The sequence below is a fragment of the Anguilla anguilla genome, chromosome 8 (assembly GCF_013347855.1).
Source record: "Anguilla anguilla isolate fAngAng1 chromosome 8, fAngAng1.pri, whole genome shotgun sequence".
NCBI lineage: Eukaryota > Metazoa > Chordata > Actinopteri > Anguilliformes > Anguillidae > Anguilla > Anguilla anguilla.
The window spans coordinates 14,169,895-14,186,071 of NC_049208.1; positions in this window are offsets into that span (position 1 = coordinate 14,169,895).

Genomic DNA, 16,177 nt, shown 5'->3' on the forward strand with positions numbered 1-16,177 from the left:
TACCATACTTTGTCAGCAAATACAAAGAGTCAAAAGACCTGATCTCAAACGTATTCAAGCTTCCGTATACAACAAATACAAATATCAGATCAGATGTCCAAAACTCACATGGACACAAATAACTACACCCACTAACTGAACTTTAATTAATAAAGAAAAAAATGAACGTACGGAGGTATGTCAGATCAAATTATTAAAGATGCATCATGTTTATTTTCAAACAATGATTTTGCTCATACCATATGTTGCTGAATAAATGTCGAAGCATCTGAACCTCAGTGACGACTGACAACTTTTAAAGTGACATGAAAACACATCAATATTAAAAGCTTGACACTTTTAAGTATTGTATACTTACATTACTTCAAGCCTTTGATCTTTTCAGTAACCTGCTATGTTACAATACATTAGCGCCAAATACACTCCCATGTGTCTGATTTTCTTTAGGGTATTTAAAATATTTATGTGTGATGCTTGTATTTTCAGTGTCAGTTCTAATAAAGATTTTGAAAAGGTGGATGTGCACGCTACTTTCACACCCTATTTGAGTAACCTTTCAGCCCGTATATCTGACGCCTGTATCTCTTCCCGATGCATGATGAGGTTTTAATGATAAAGTCAGGTGCATGGTCTGTGAGTCACATGCACATAAACGACCCTGTCAGCGGAGATGCATGGCAACAGTGGCCTTTTCACCAAATCCCCAACAGCTATAAGTTCAAACTTGGGATGCAAATTTCATGTAATTTATTAATTTGATTCTTGGCACCCAGTAATCGATTAATAACGATTAACTGATAAGCCTAAAATCTACTACATGGCCTATGAAAAAAATAGGCCTACCACTTAATTAGTTGCAAATATCAGATATTTTAGACATGTTCCAACAATCATACTGTGAGAACATAATTTTGCATTGTGCACTGAAGTTATACAGCAAAAAACAAAATTATACAGACATAGATTCACAGACTGAGAAATTTGTGCAGGAGAGGACCACTGACATTTTTTATTACAGGCTGGCTGAACTGTCACCGGGATGGAGACAAGAGGTATTGCTTATTATGCTGCTTATTAAGCTAACTTATTAACTTTGTAATAAACAAATTAACCACTTTAGTCATTTATTTATTTCTTCATTTTTTGTCTTCTGACTACACGTGTAGCTGCTAACACGGTCTAATAACAAAAATGACATATCAATCTCTTCAATGGTTCAATTTGTATTCTATAGTGCAAGTGGTAGGCTGTTCGTTTAGCAAAATAGTAGAAAGTTCACAACTTCGTAAAGCAGGCCTCTCGATGTGCAGCAGGTGAGGCCTAAAAAAGAATGAAGTGCTGTGAGACCCCCAACAAAGGACTGCAAATAGGCAATGTTACTGAAGACTGTAACATATAATCATAACAAGAACAACATAGCCTATGTGCCATTACCAACCTTAATACCGAAGCATGTTTGATTAGGAATATGAGGATGAATTTGTGCTCCGGGATAGCCTAATGCTGGGGTGTGCAGTCTGCTGAAGGTGAGACCAGAAGACACGCTCAGGTGGCACCGATGTTCCTGAAATGGACAAACACCATTTTGCTAATGCTGCCAGTCGAGGGAACCGTGACCCGTTAACTTTACACCAGTGAAGGGGATTTGTGTCTAACGACGGAGAAACATATTTCTAATCTAAAATATAATCACCAGTGTTAGGTTATTTATTGCAATGGTATATCAAAATGTATCTGTTTAATCAATAAAATGAATCGATCAACATTCTTATGAATGAATGACAATTAACTGATTAACTGTTAACATCCCTAGTTCAAACCATAAGTTGAACATAGTAACCTGTTGTCATGGTAATGCATTTGATCATAATGTCTTTGTTATTCAATAAATATCAATTATTGTGCATGCTAGCTTTACTGTTATAAATAATACTGTTATAATAATAGTAACAATAATAATGGTAGGCAGGTTGGGATTATGATGATGATGATGATGATGATGATGGTAATGATGATAATGGCTGTAGTAGAGAGGCTGGGGTTTTGATAATGATGATGCCAATGCTTCATTTCACCTTCGTGCCCAAGTGTGCGCGGATGTGTTTGTGAGTTGGTTCCAGTCAGTCTCCTAAGCCTGGGACAATGGTATTGATCTCCCCTTTGATCCTTCTGGTGTAGCACATCAAAGTGAGGAGTTCAAACAGAAAAATATTCAGCGCTTCCACCTGGGCCCGCCGCCGCACAGCCGACAGATACGCTCCCTGTGTCCGACGTGCCGTGAAGTCAGGCACATCATCCGCACCCTGTCTTCCCTGGGATTGCCGAGAGGCTGATCGCATTTATGTATTCACAAAGGAGACGGTATTCAACAGGGGATTTAAACTCGCCACAGGAAATATTTCCACTGTCCAATATGGCAAGTGTCCACACACACAAACACACCAACACTCAAAAGCACGTACGCACACTTAGCCTTTTAAATTGTGTATATATGAAAAAAAAAAAAAAAACTATTACAAGCATTGCTTCTTTTGCATTCTGGTCAGAGTGATACTAGAAGCTAAACTAAAGACCCCCCCCCCACCCCCATTGGCATGGTATGTCATTTCCATGCTTGGCCCCTTAAAAATAATATCTGCCTCTGTATTAAATGACTGGATGTGAGTGAGCGCACTGACAGGATGTCACAAGTGGAACGTCCACTTCCCACAAGGTATGTGGCCTTCTGACAGACATCTGCTCAACAACGGGTTCATAATAATAGTGTCTGGTACATTATCCTACCATACCGTCATTTCAGATTCCATCAACCCAGTATATCCGCAAGAATAAATTACGTTCGAGTAAACATGTTTTTCCTTCCTCCCAGGGGCTTATCTTTTTTAAATTGTGCACAGTGCACATCAACAGCAAACGTTATTTTCTTTGAAATTGAACAGGAGCAGGGAACGAAGGCAGAGAAAAGTTCCTGAGCACTTCTGATAACCATTTACCGTGAGGCTTTACCACCTCTGAAGAGTGAAGGCTGGACCTTTTTGCCACTGTGTTGAGAAGAGTGGCGGAGATATTATTCATGACATTTATTTTGCCTTGAAAATAATCTGAATATATGTTCTACTCTGCAAATTAGCTTTTTCTTCCTTCTCACCTACATGTATTTTATGACACTGTTAGCATTGATGCCTTTGCAGCGTATAGTAAACAGTAATCTAAGAAATCTCCTCTCTATCTTTGTGCGTTATTAGTGTATGTGAATTGTTGCTGGCTTACGGAAAGCTAGTCTCAGAACCTAGATGGTCAAATTAGAGGACATCTCAGAAGACTCTTGTCTAGGAACAGTGAACAACTGGGCTAGCCACACCAGAAACGTGCCAGTGTAGGCATTGGAGATTCTAAGGAACTGTAACTTATTCGACAACGTGACAACTGCTGGCTACATGAATCGTTTTATGTTTCTCACAATTGTGCCCTGAGAAATATTCACAGTTGTGCTAGCATACACTGGTGAGAAAAGGTATTTGCCCCCTTCCTGTTTCCCTCTATTACTGCGTATTTGTCACTCTGAATGGTTTCAGATATTCAGACAAAATATAATATTAGACAAAGGGAAACTGAGTAAACACAAAACACATTTTATAAGTTACGATTTCATTTATTTCATACGAAAAGTTATCAAGCATCCATATCACCCATGTGAAAAGTAACTGCCCCCTTAAACCGGTTGCATGACTTTTAGCAGCATTAATTGTAACCAAACACTAACAATAATTTGATATCAGTCTTTCACATCGATGTGGAGGATTTTTTTTTCTTTTTTTTTGCACTCTTCTTTGCAAAACTGCTTTAAGTCAAACAAATTGCTAGGATTTTCGAGCATCAACTGCTTGTTTCAGGTCCTGCCACAGCATCTCTATTGGGTTCAAGACAGGACTTTGACTCAGCCATTTGGATTTAGACTTGTTTTTTGTGTTTTTGATCATTGTCTTACTGCATAACCCAATTACACTTCAGCTCCCAGACAGATGACCGGATGTTCCCCTTACGATTTTTCCAGTGCAGAGCAGAATTTGTGGTTCCTAAAATAATGGCAATTCATCCAGATCCTGAGGGAGCAAAGCATCCCTACATCATCACAATACCACCACCATGTTTGACTGTTGGTATGATGCTGTCTGCAAAGTGAGGATTAAGTGAAATATGTTTAATTTTCTGAAGCCAGCCTTTTTAACCTCCACCCTGACACCCTTGTTTGACGTCCGGCACTCTGTATACCAAACACAAGTGTATCAACAGTTAAAACCACTCACTTATCCAACATGGAAAATAAACTGAATCATTTGTTCATTTCATTTGTTCATTTTTATCAAAGATACCAATTATTATATTAAATTAAAAAATTATGCCAAATCCAATGAGAGGCAGAGCATATCATCGGATCAAACTTTATCAAAGGTACACCACCAGATTACATTAATAAATGTATTAAGTACACCAAAAGGAACATTCTATTTGTGTGTCTGTAGTCATGCAGGGCCCCCAATGAGGTGTGCTGTCTTCTAGTAATTAAGCAATAAAACAAAGGCGAGTAAATTCTCCTTTAGAAGACAGCCGGGATTGACTGTACTTGCTCAAGGATTTTTATTTTGACAAATATGCAATAATAGAAGCAATCAGGAAGGGGGCAAATACTTCACAGCACTTCAGCAATAATATTTGTTGTGAATGGTACAAGATGGAGAATGCTGAATCCTATTCGTTCTGCATTACCCTGTTCATGGATGTAAGCACTCTTTGACTTTCAAGCTAAAATTGCTGGTTCTACAACAGAGTCACCTTTAATGAGAATTAATTAATGAAAAATATGGACTGCATTCCAGAATATGAGAAATGCATTGGTCTGAATTTATCTTGTTCAAAGTGAAGGTCAATGGTTTGGATTCAACCAGACCCTAACTTTGACTAATTATTAAATACAAATTAATTTTGGTGGAATTCACCAAACTGTGTATGAGAACAGTGAAATGACCACTTGCAATTAACTGCAAGTCAGTTAACAACAAATATTGATGGAATATAGGCCTATAAATATGAGTGTATTAATTGTTTGGCGAAAGTCAATATGAGTATATGCGATTGTAAGTGGTTTGGAGGAAGACTCTCTGGGTTTTATTTCTTCAGCAGAATACATTCACAGCCAGGAGGCTGCCTATTGCCACATCAATCAGAGGTCTGATTTGCATTTTCAGTCTGCTTTCTTGGGCTCCGTTTTGATCCATCTGGGGCAGCAGTGTTGTGCAATGGCTGGAGAAATGTGCTTGGAGCAAACCAAAGGTTGTTGGTTTGATTCCCAGTTAGGGCACTGCCATGTTACCCTGGTGCAACGTCCATTATTTGACCTGTTTCAGTACAAAATGCACAGCTGTATAAATGGATTGTATGTAAAAGTATATATAATCTTTGTAAGTCACTCTGGACAAGAGAATCTGTTAAATGCCAAGATGTGACAATGATGCAACAAAATCCCTCGCATTCCAAAAAAAAAAAAGAAGAAAAAAGGAACAACTAAATAAAATGGTGCAAAGAACACCCCTTGATATTGATTTTTTATATGTTTTTTTTTCTTTACTCTTGACCTTATTGTTGAATTATCACATCTGCCAGTTTTTAATTTATATATTTATTTTTATTTTTAGTTTTTTCGGTTGTTTATCATTTCCATCATGGCTATTCTTTCTCTTGAAGGAAATACTGCACGGGCTCCAAAAAACAGCATAAGGCAGTCTTGACTGAAATAAAAACAACTTGTGGTATTAGTCTGGATTTCTGCCCTTTTTGGTATAATCTAACACATTTAATTACTTCTCCACAGATTGCAGTAAAAGCAACATCACACGGTGAGGGTCTCCGCCAAGATCACCTAATGCAAGCGCGCTCCACGATGTTACTAAAACGTTCAACGCTGCTGTCGATGAAGCAGTAAAGCATTTCAGTCCAAGGAATTGCGTTGAATGGGAGGACTGGCCCTGATGTGTCCCTGTGCTGTGTCCTCTGACGCTACATTGGTGTCAGCAGTGGACGCTCTGCATGAGAGCGAATGGACATATGGTTCAAAGCTCCTAATGTTAGCGCTGGCAAAAGGAGTGCTGCAGCTGGAACGTTTGCGGGCCTCGTGGACAGCTGAAAGAAAGAGTCAGCAGCTGGCGGTCCCCACTCCAGAGGAGATTGCCTGCACTCTCCCAAATTGGCAGAGGATGTTGAAGCGACAAGAGCGACGAGGCCAACAAATATGAACGGGCATTCCAAATTTGGAGAAAATGAAAAAAAAAAATCAGTTCAAATAAAAATTGGTTCAAAAGAGAACGGTGAATGAAAGAATACAAATTGTCCTTGTTCTTGCTTATTCACTTTAGCAGCTGTCTCGCGGGCTCTCGTCTCCGTACTCAGGCCTCTATTGGGAATAATTAAAATCTTTCATAAGCATCATCTTGGTGACGTCCAGACTCAAACGACTTTGTGCCACTCCGTGCTGCTGCCTGGGATAGTAAAGCCAGCCTTAGTGACTGTCAGGAGCCACAAGCATTCCTACTTATGTTTTCTGACGCAAATTATATATTTATTTCTGTTTTATTTCTTTCCTCTCCAAAAAAAAACGGCATCATAGTGAACCAGCACGGCATGCGGTCGTCCTTAAAAGGGGTGCATCTTTACATGGCACGTCAGCATCTTCTCTGTCTCGTAGTCTTGACACGTTCGATGCAATCATTTCAAAGACAAAGAGTAGCTTGCTCCTGGCTCCGCACTGCTCTCACAGACTAAACGTAAGAAAAGGTTCGAGAGCACTGCTTCAGGGTCAACAACGCTCCAAAAATGTCACAGTGAAATGAAAAAAGCTGAGCAACAAACCTTTTCTTTTTGCCATAATTACAGACAATTCTTAGATATTTGATACTTTTGAATCAATGCAATCTTTCAAAATCTTCTGAAAGAATATTCAAAAAGTTGTATGATGCAAATTATGAATTATTTATGTGAAAAACCTGCATGTGCCCAAATGTAGATGTGTATACTTTTATACCCATAAGTATAAAAGTATATTCCTTGAAAAGTAGCAGTGAAAATTAAACTGGGATTGTATACCTTCTATACAATTTTATACAGAGACCTACTGGATTTCTGGTATCCAACCAAAAGGCTGCTGTTACAACCATTATGATAAACAAAAAATAATGGTAATTTCATGTTTCAGATGTAGAATTCAAACTTTGTTTATTCATTTAATTAATGCACAGAAGACATTAGTATAGTCACTCACAATTCTACCAGTTTTTCAGGATTCTGCTAACTATTCTTTTGTCCATGATGATCTCTCTCTCTCTTGCTGTCTGTCACACACACACACACACACGTGCACACACATGCATATTTAGAAAGTATGAGAGATAAACAGAGACTGCGTGTGTGTGTGTGTGTGTGTGTGTGCATGCTCATGTGAACACATTGGGCGGGGCCAATCAAAGAGGACCATGCTGCCAATGCTGTGTCTAATGTGAGAAGGAACACTGTCCCATCCGTCAGTGTTTCACATGCTGTTTTGAGGGAGGCTGCAGTATAGTACACAGATATGTGACAAACCGAGCAGATGGAGACAAAATAAAATGTTAATGCATTTCATTTCCTTAGTCCCCATACAGACAGCTTTGTTTCCCTGGGTTTTTCACAGTGGGAACAACAGCAGCAATAATGTGACAAATATAACTTCCATTCTTCAAGCTGTCTTGCTATTAGAAAGAACCTGCACAGCAGTGACAACAACAGCCACACAAACAAAAATGTTAATACCACATAACACTGTATGTGAGACAAGACAAAGACACAGCCGATGAGTTAATGCAAGGATTAATTCATACATTGGTATTTTCTCTTCATCACTAAACTAGCATTTAGCCTGCATTTAAATTAAGTCAAAATGAAGGAAAAACATCCACTGAATCCTACCAAATGGTTGAAACACCCATGTTTCATACTGACCTAAAGGTCTGTACTCAAACATTCCAGTATGACAATGAACCTTCACCCAAGATACATGCAGTAGGCTCAATGACTGATATGCATGTATATAGAAATGCAGGCTGTAAGATTAGCTTTACAGTCAATTCCAATCTCAAGCAATGTTCAGCGAAGGCAAACATATTCTGCTCACTATGCCCTATCAGCCAGGATGCTTGATTAACATGATACCGCATGAATGAATATAGTGGCACAGCCAGGAATTGGGGTGTGTGTGTGTTTTGGGGGGTGGGGGGAGTGGGGCTGAAGGTTTCCTTGAAATTCTGATGTGAACATACTAACTTCATGAAAATGAAGTTTGTGTGTGTGTGTGTGTGTGTGTTGGCAGGGTTAAGAAGATTGCCAGGGGCAGGGGAGAGTTTAATCATGTTCCAGATCTTCCGGTAATCCTCTTCTGTATGCATTTGTATTTTTGGGTGGGGGTCTCTTCTGGCATTGCATTGGGATTGTAACCTGAGACCCTCACCACCCTTGGTTATGTCTCTAAATTACTGCATTTCATAAGATTGGATTGAAGGTCATACAAGTTGCAGTCAGGGAGGAAGAAGCTTTCCACCAACATATATTCACCATACACTGTGTTGGTCCCACAGGACATTACTCTGCCGATTGTCCATTCACATTCACATATCACAGTGACAGCCCTCATATGGTTGCTCTCTTGAGACCACAGCAGCTTGTGCTTGGCAGTTAGAAGTCCAGAGCTCTAATTTACCCATGATTCCACATTCCCAAGGTCTTCATAAAACAGGACAGGAAAACCTTCTGCCTTTTTTTTTTTTCTTTCTTCATGGTCACTTTTCGAGCTGAGGAAATATGTCCAGACCTGATAAATTTTACAGAACCATGAGCTGTCAGAAATAGGCCTATTCATGCTCAGCCAGCTGGTCTTGGGCAGGAATTGTAAATTCCAAGTCCACTTCCTTCTCACTGTACCAGACATCTACAGCAAAGTTGTGTGTATACTTGATTGGGCCGAACAGAGAATGATCTCTTAGTGAGAGCTGTGCAGTCTGTCCACTTCCTTTACAAACAGTGAGAGCAGGCTGGATGTGCCCGTCTCAAGCACACCATTAAGCTCCGGGCTTCTTCCCATTCTCAGTCACACTGTCAGAATTGTTTTAATACTTTCAGCTTGGCGTGTCAAGAACCAAAAACTCAACTTGTTCAATGTTATGAGGGAATGGAATGGTAATCTTATGTAGGATGGCTCACCAATACCAAGCTGAGCTGGTTATGGTGCAGCAGAAGCCAGGTTCATCTGGAGCCAGGACTAAAGAGTTTGATGTGTTTCCCTGGAGACGGCCAGGAGACAAAGCTGTCAATTCTTATATCAAGAGGCAAGTGGTTCCTTTATCAGGAAATGTACTGACATTTTTACTGACATAAATTACTATATTTTATTCCTGTGTTGTTTGAACATTATCATAACTTGCTTCATCTGTAAGCCAAAAAGGGACATCCAATGGATGTGCAGAAGCATTTGGCTATACAAAAGTAGCAACCAGTAAATAGGTGCTTTCTTGCATGACTTCTTCACCACTTGGGGACCTCATTAAATGCCAGCATCTAGTTACATTAAATCTTCATGCTCACTTTAACCATTCCCACAATGCTAGGAGGGAAGTTAATTATTCCTGTCATCCCAAACACTTTCTGCAATGGTAAGCAGGTCTCTTCCACAGCTCCCTTATTCATAGTGCAATTCCACCCTTACTGGAGGGCTAGAAAAACCACCATGACACTAGCTTATCAAATATCTTTATTTGTTTTCTATATAGCACAAGGTTCACTGTATCTTCCACTGTGATGTAACTATGATTCCTGAAAGCTTCTGAGCCTCAACTTAGCTTAATTTGCTTTGTTTTCCATAAAACAACACCATTTGAGCAAACACCATGATCATTTGAGATGGGTAAAGTGCAGATTCTCAGCTTCACCCATCTTACAAGTTGTTTTAAAACATTTTGTTTTCACCATGTAGAAATACCAGTACTGTTAATACAGTTCACCCCTTTTCATAATATTTGCGACGGATGGCTTCACAGGTGTTTCTGATTAGTCAGGTGTGTTCAATTGCGTCTTTAGAGCAAGCATAAGAGAGCGATCCGTATTGAGCCCTAATTGTAGACTTTTGATCACCTTTGCAGTCTGTTATTTGTGTTTGTCAACATGCGGACCAGAGACAGAGACATAAGCCAAACCTTAGGCTTACCAAAAATCAACCATTTGGAACATCTTTAAAGTTACAATCTCGGAGATTTCTGTTTCGTTCTCTTTGGCGGTACCAATGGTGAAAAGCAGTAATTGCAGGTGTGTTTTTGGACCTCACTTCCCAGAGATCCAACCGGATCAAACCAGTGTCGCCTGTGTGACGTCAGTCAGTTGGCACCTGGGCCACGCCAACTATAATACTTCCTTTTTATTGAATAAAAAATGGTTGTTATAAAAGTAACGTTATGTACACACTCATTCATTGTCTAACATTAGGCTAACTTAAGCTGCCTTTACACTGCCGAGCTGGGTTAAAATGCTGTAGCAGACCTGGGGTAGACTTAGTGATGATCAATTTCCACAGACATTCTTTATCCACATTTTTCCCGGTATGAACATCTTTACACTGCCAAGAAGAATTTGTGGGATTCGCTGCGGCTCGTACAATTATATATCTCGTGCACACTAAACAGTCTTTCTCGTGAATGATTGTTGTGTGATATTTTTGAAACAGCCTTGCAAAATGTTACCACTGGTGTTTCTGGTTTTGCTAGTAAACTGTTTGAGAATAAAGCGGAGCTGGGTGTTAAATTAGCAATCAGAGACCCATCTTGTCAAATCGCCAAGTGCAGTTAGAACGTTTACAATCAGACGTCTTGGAATTCTGCAAGTTGCATCCAGTCTCGTTGCGAATCATTGATCTGAACTGACCTTTAGTTAGCTACATTGCAATGTTGCAACAAGGCAGCACTGCATTCAAGAGACGTTTTGCGAGGTCGGTACCAGTCAAATGTAATACGAAATCTACATCAACAAATAATATGACCTCTCATGTTACACAAAAACTTTTTAGGGTTCCATAATGCCCCCCCCCCCCCCCCCCCACCTTTCTCTGTTATTGTAACGCTAGCAGACACCAGAAAAAAACAGTACACGGCTCACGTGCAAGTGAGTTGAAGAGCGAGCCTGTTGCGTTAGCTCCGTCAGACATTTATTTTACTGAAAATCTTCGAGATCATTACTTTAAGAAGAAAGAGAGCACTGGTGAGTTCAGTAATCCCAAAGAGCACGGTAGGCAAAGGAAGACCTCTACAGTAGATGACCAGATTCTCTTCAGATGGTAAGATGAAAAAACACAGGGTCAAGTTACTTGTAATTTGTATGAGCTAAGACAGCCAATATTGTTTGTTGTAATTTTGCTGTCAATACTTGATACCTACATTTTGCATGTTTTAATGAATGACTTATAGACAATGCTTTCTATGTGTGAGTAACTTGGAATTTTTGTATGTACATATTGTACCAGTGGTTATTGGACAGAATAATAAAAACATGTGCATACCAAATGATGATTGAGTCCAGGTCTGTGCGCAATTACCTTCTGTAGTGCTGTTCTTAGATTGCCTTTAATTCTGTCCCAATTTCATTAGATTATTTTATCTGTGCCTGAAAGGGGATTCCAGAATGGATGCATTTCCCATTAACTTTATTTTTGGCATTTTGCATACAGAGAAAACCTGCTTTGATATCTTCCTCAGTTTGAAGATGGCTTAAATTAACCCAATGACACTTCCTTTATCACCAGTAATTGCTATTTTTCCCCCTTTGTGAGGAAACTGTCATTTGTGTCTTTGAAGACATTTTTTCTGACATATTTATTTATTTATTTATTTATATCAATGTGGTCTTGGAGTTATTCAGCCAGATTTGTGAAAGCCAGTACGAAGGAAATTTCTAGTTAAAGTAAAGCTGGGAAGACTTTTGAAAGTGTGGAGAATCGGAATAATTGGATATTTTTTGAGCTGTGAAAAGAGGCCCACATTACAAGCGGTGCACAAAATGGAACTTCAAATGTGTCTGCGCTCTTTCAATTAGACTCTTACTACATCAGCTTCAGCTGTTTGTTACCATCAGTCATGCCATATTCAGTGCAGAAAAAAGTGAATTACAGAGAACACTGTTAATAATACTATATACAGACAGGTGACAAATTTAAGGAAAAACCTGAATAAATGAGTGGAGAAACACAACGAAGGCAGATGGTTCCATACTGGTAAACTGCATGATACAATTAAGCAATTAACATCCTATCATGCCCTGTGGCATGTATAAAAATGCTTAGCAAGTCCAGCTGACCTCGATTTTGGATCAAGATGGCAAGAGGAAAAGACGTAAGTGACTTTGAAAGAACGGTACAGGCCTGAATGCCTTAAGTAAGGTGAGACTTAGTAAGTCTCACCTTACTAAGACACTTTATGTTGGTTTTCCCTTTAATTTGTCACCAGTCTGTATATATATACATCTCATAAAAAACACGTTTTCAAAAATGGCAAGAAACTCAAACATACAACACTGTCTATAACTCATTCATTCAAACTGGCAAAATCTAGGCCTGACATTAAAAGTATTGATATAAAAATTATGCCAAGTTACTGTACTACAAACAATATAGGCTTTGTTGCCTCACCGAAATTAAATAAGCTGTATTCCAAAGCAATGCTACCCAATGTTTCATCAATTGTTTCAAGTCACTTGTCCCTATGACAGTGCCACATTGAAAGTCACTGCGCTCTTCAGTATTGTTACAGAGTGGAATTGTGGCACTACGTATTAATACTGGCACGCCCAGGAACCTTTGTTGGGTAAATCCCGGTACCTGCCGGACCTATATACGTATTGCAATGCTCATGGTAGGATCATGCTGTTTGGCTATGTTGAGAGAAAGTTCAGTAAAAGACCTAGCCTAATTCATTGTGTGCGTGCATTGTTTCTCCCAAGTTACCACAAGTATGACCCATTCTATTGCCAATGTTTGTCAATGGAGAATGCATGTCTTTATTTCTTTAATCAATGGGTATGTCTGAAATAACCAAATAACTTAAATAACCAAAACCATTAATTAGAAGGGGTATATTAACTATTTTTTGTGTAACAATCGTTTGACTAACACTTTACAGTGAAGTTCTGTTCTCATACACACTCAGTTTGATTAAATATCACTCCGGGCAAAACAGGGAAAGAATGAGGATGTTCTGATTGTGTTTTTGATCTTTCATTTATTTTCAGCATATTACCCTTTATTGCACCATTCTCAGGCCTCTACATTTATTCATGGGAACTAGTAAAATTTTAACAAAGACATGAATACATTCATTTATTGAAGAAATGGAAGAGTACATGCACATTTTTGCACACAATGAAAATGTACACGTCAATACTTTGCCATGGCTTGAATCCAAGACAAAATACTGTATTCAGAAATTTACATGATATGTGTTGTATACGGAGTGTTGCTTCCTGAAACTGACCACTGATATACCAAGAATATTCTGAAAAAGAAATAAGTAAAAAAAGCATTGAGTGGAAATTATTTCATATATGCGAATTACAGAAAATTAAGAACGCAGAGAAAACTCACAGAAATTGGTCAATTGTCTGACTAACTCCTTCTAGTGTTTCTCAGGATATCAAATATGTCACCATACCTTTGAAAGCGCAGAATGCTCTCAATATGAAACTTGTTCATATGTTTGATAAACTCATTTTCACATTTTTTAAATGATTTTTAAAAAAGCTTTTGAGGTGTTATTTTCCTTCTGTATATGTCATTTTATCTTTATAGCTGCCATATTGCTCATTTTGTGAAACAGAAATAATAGTGTACAAATGTTCAATATCCTACATTTTAATAGACCTTCACAGGCTTTTCAGTTTATTTTTGCTATTGTCATTTTATTTATTTATTTATTTATTTATTGCACTTAGTGCTGAAGTATTAATTGGCTTATCATTGTGCCCAGATGTACTGTGAATATGCATGTTCTGTTCTCATTGACACTCAATTCGCCTAAATATCACTCAGGGCAAAACAGGGAAAAAATGAGGATCTCTTTCTAATTGTGTTTTTGATCTTTCATTTATTGTCAGCATATTACCCTTTATTGCACCATTCTCTGCCCTCTACATTTATTCATGCAAACTGGTAAAAATTTTAACAAAGACGTGAATGCATTCATTTATCGAAGAAATTGAAGAGTACATGCACAATGAAAATGCACACACCAATACTGTGCCATGGGGTGAACCCAAGCCAAAATACTATATTCAGAAATGCACAGAATATTTGTTGTATACAAATAAAGCTGTTTTCTCAAACTGACCATTGATATACAGAGGATATTCTGAAAAAAATTTTTAAAATAAAATGAGTAAACATTAAAGGGAAATAATTTTATAAATGTGTCTGCCATATGTGAAGAATTTTCAACGTACCATCCGCTGCTGTGTAGTTGTAATCTTACACCTTGAAGAGTTAAATGATGCTTATAAATAAGCAGTGCCCTCTCCTGCCTTTTGTGTGTTGCCTTCACACACCCTTACTTCCCAAGATTCCAATTGTGTTTTAAAAGTTATAAGGATATTGAAGTGTTATATTCATATTCACTGAAAGGATGCTTTGAAGAATGTGGTAATGAGTGAACCATGGGATGTCAAGCCTTTGCTTTCCATGGTCTAGCATTGAGATTAGCCTAAATGTGAGGCACTGATAATAAATTATCACCTTTGTTGGTTTCACTTGCTCAATGAAAAATGCATCATCTCAGGAACTAAGTGCATTTGCATCATATATTAAGAGTGGAATATTAAAAATAATTCTGTTTTAAGTATCTGAATATGGATTTTTTTTTTTTAAATGTTCTTTTGAAAGCCATGTGTTTGTGCAGTTCTCACACACAACCAAAATGGCCATGGGTGCTTTAGGGAGGGCACAGTATTGAGCTGCAGTACATCATGTCGCTAATGCCCATTTCTCCTCACTGTTTATCCCAATCTCTACCTTCTCCTAATAGAAGAAGTGGACACTTCATCATTTCTGACAGACGTGCAGCCCCCATCCAGAAGGTCCCAGACAGAGAATGGGGTTTCTATTGATTTTTGGCTGTGCATTTTTTCTAGGTGCCCACAATGAAGTATTTCATTGGGTCCAGATTCATTTAGATTTTTTTTTTCCTGTTCAAAATGTATTTTTGGAGAACTCCTTAGCATATTCTGAAACACAAAACAAAGAAAATTCAAGGAGGAAGAAAGACATCCTAGGGTATATGGGACCAAACCCCCGATCATGAGAGTCTCACTCAGTCAATTGAAAAAAGCTGTAAAATTTGACATATGTTTTACCAAAGGTGGGCCCAAGTGTCCCCAAAACCTCTCCTAATGGCACCAAACCCTTCCAAAATGGAACATTGTGAATTTCTTTTTTTTCCCCCACCATCTTCCAGAGGCTAATTCTATCAAGAGTGGATCTTGTGGAATAACACAAACCACATTTCTGGTTTTTGGCTAAGCCCTGTACTTCAGTCAAAAGGTGTCCTTCTGGGGAGCTTCTGTGTGCATATATAAACCTATTTATAATGCGTGCTTATCACGCAGACTAACAATCAAACCATCCTCTTGCTGTGCCCTCTGATCGACTTGTGCTCCATTGTCAGGGTAAGGGGAGGGAGGGGGGACCAGCTGAAAGTAGTGGTGTAATTTTGTTCAGGCATTACGAAAGACAGTGGCAGGAATTTTGCCCAGCATACAGGTGAAGCACAATATTTACTAAATATAAAACTACAACTTATTAAATGTAGTACTACAATAATAATAATACAGCATTTTATACAGATTTGGGTTAAACTCAACACACATCTGGTTTTGGCCACACCCATTTCTGTTTTTTATCCAAATACAATTTTTGGTTGAACAAATATAGATACAAATATAAATAGTGGCATCTCCATTCACCCCTATATACATTTGGAACAGATTCCATGGATTTTTGAGGCCAGTTAAAATGGTATTGAGTGGGATGTGGTCTCAGTTATATTTTTCTTAATTGCATCTGCAAACGGCT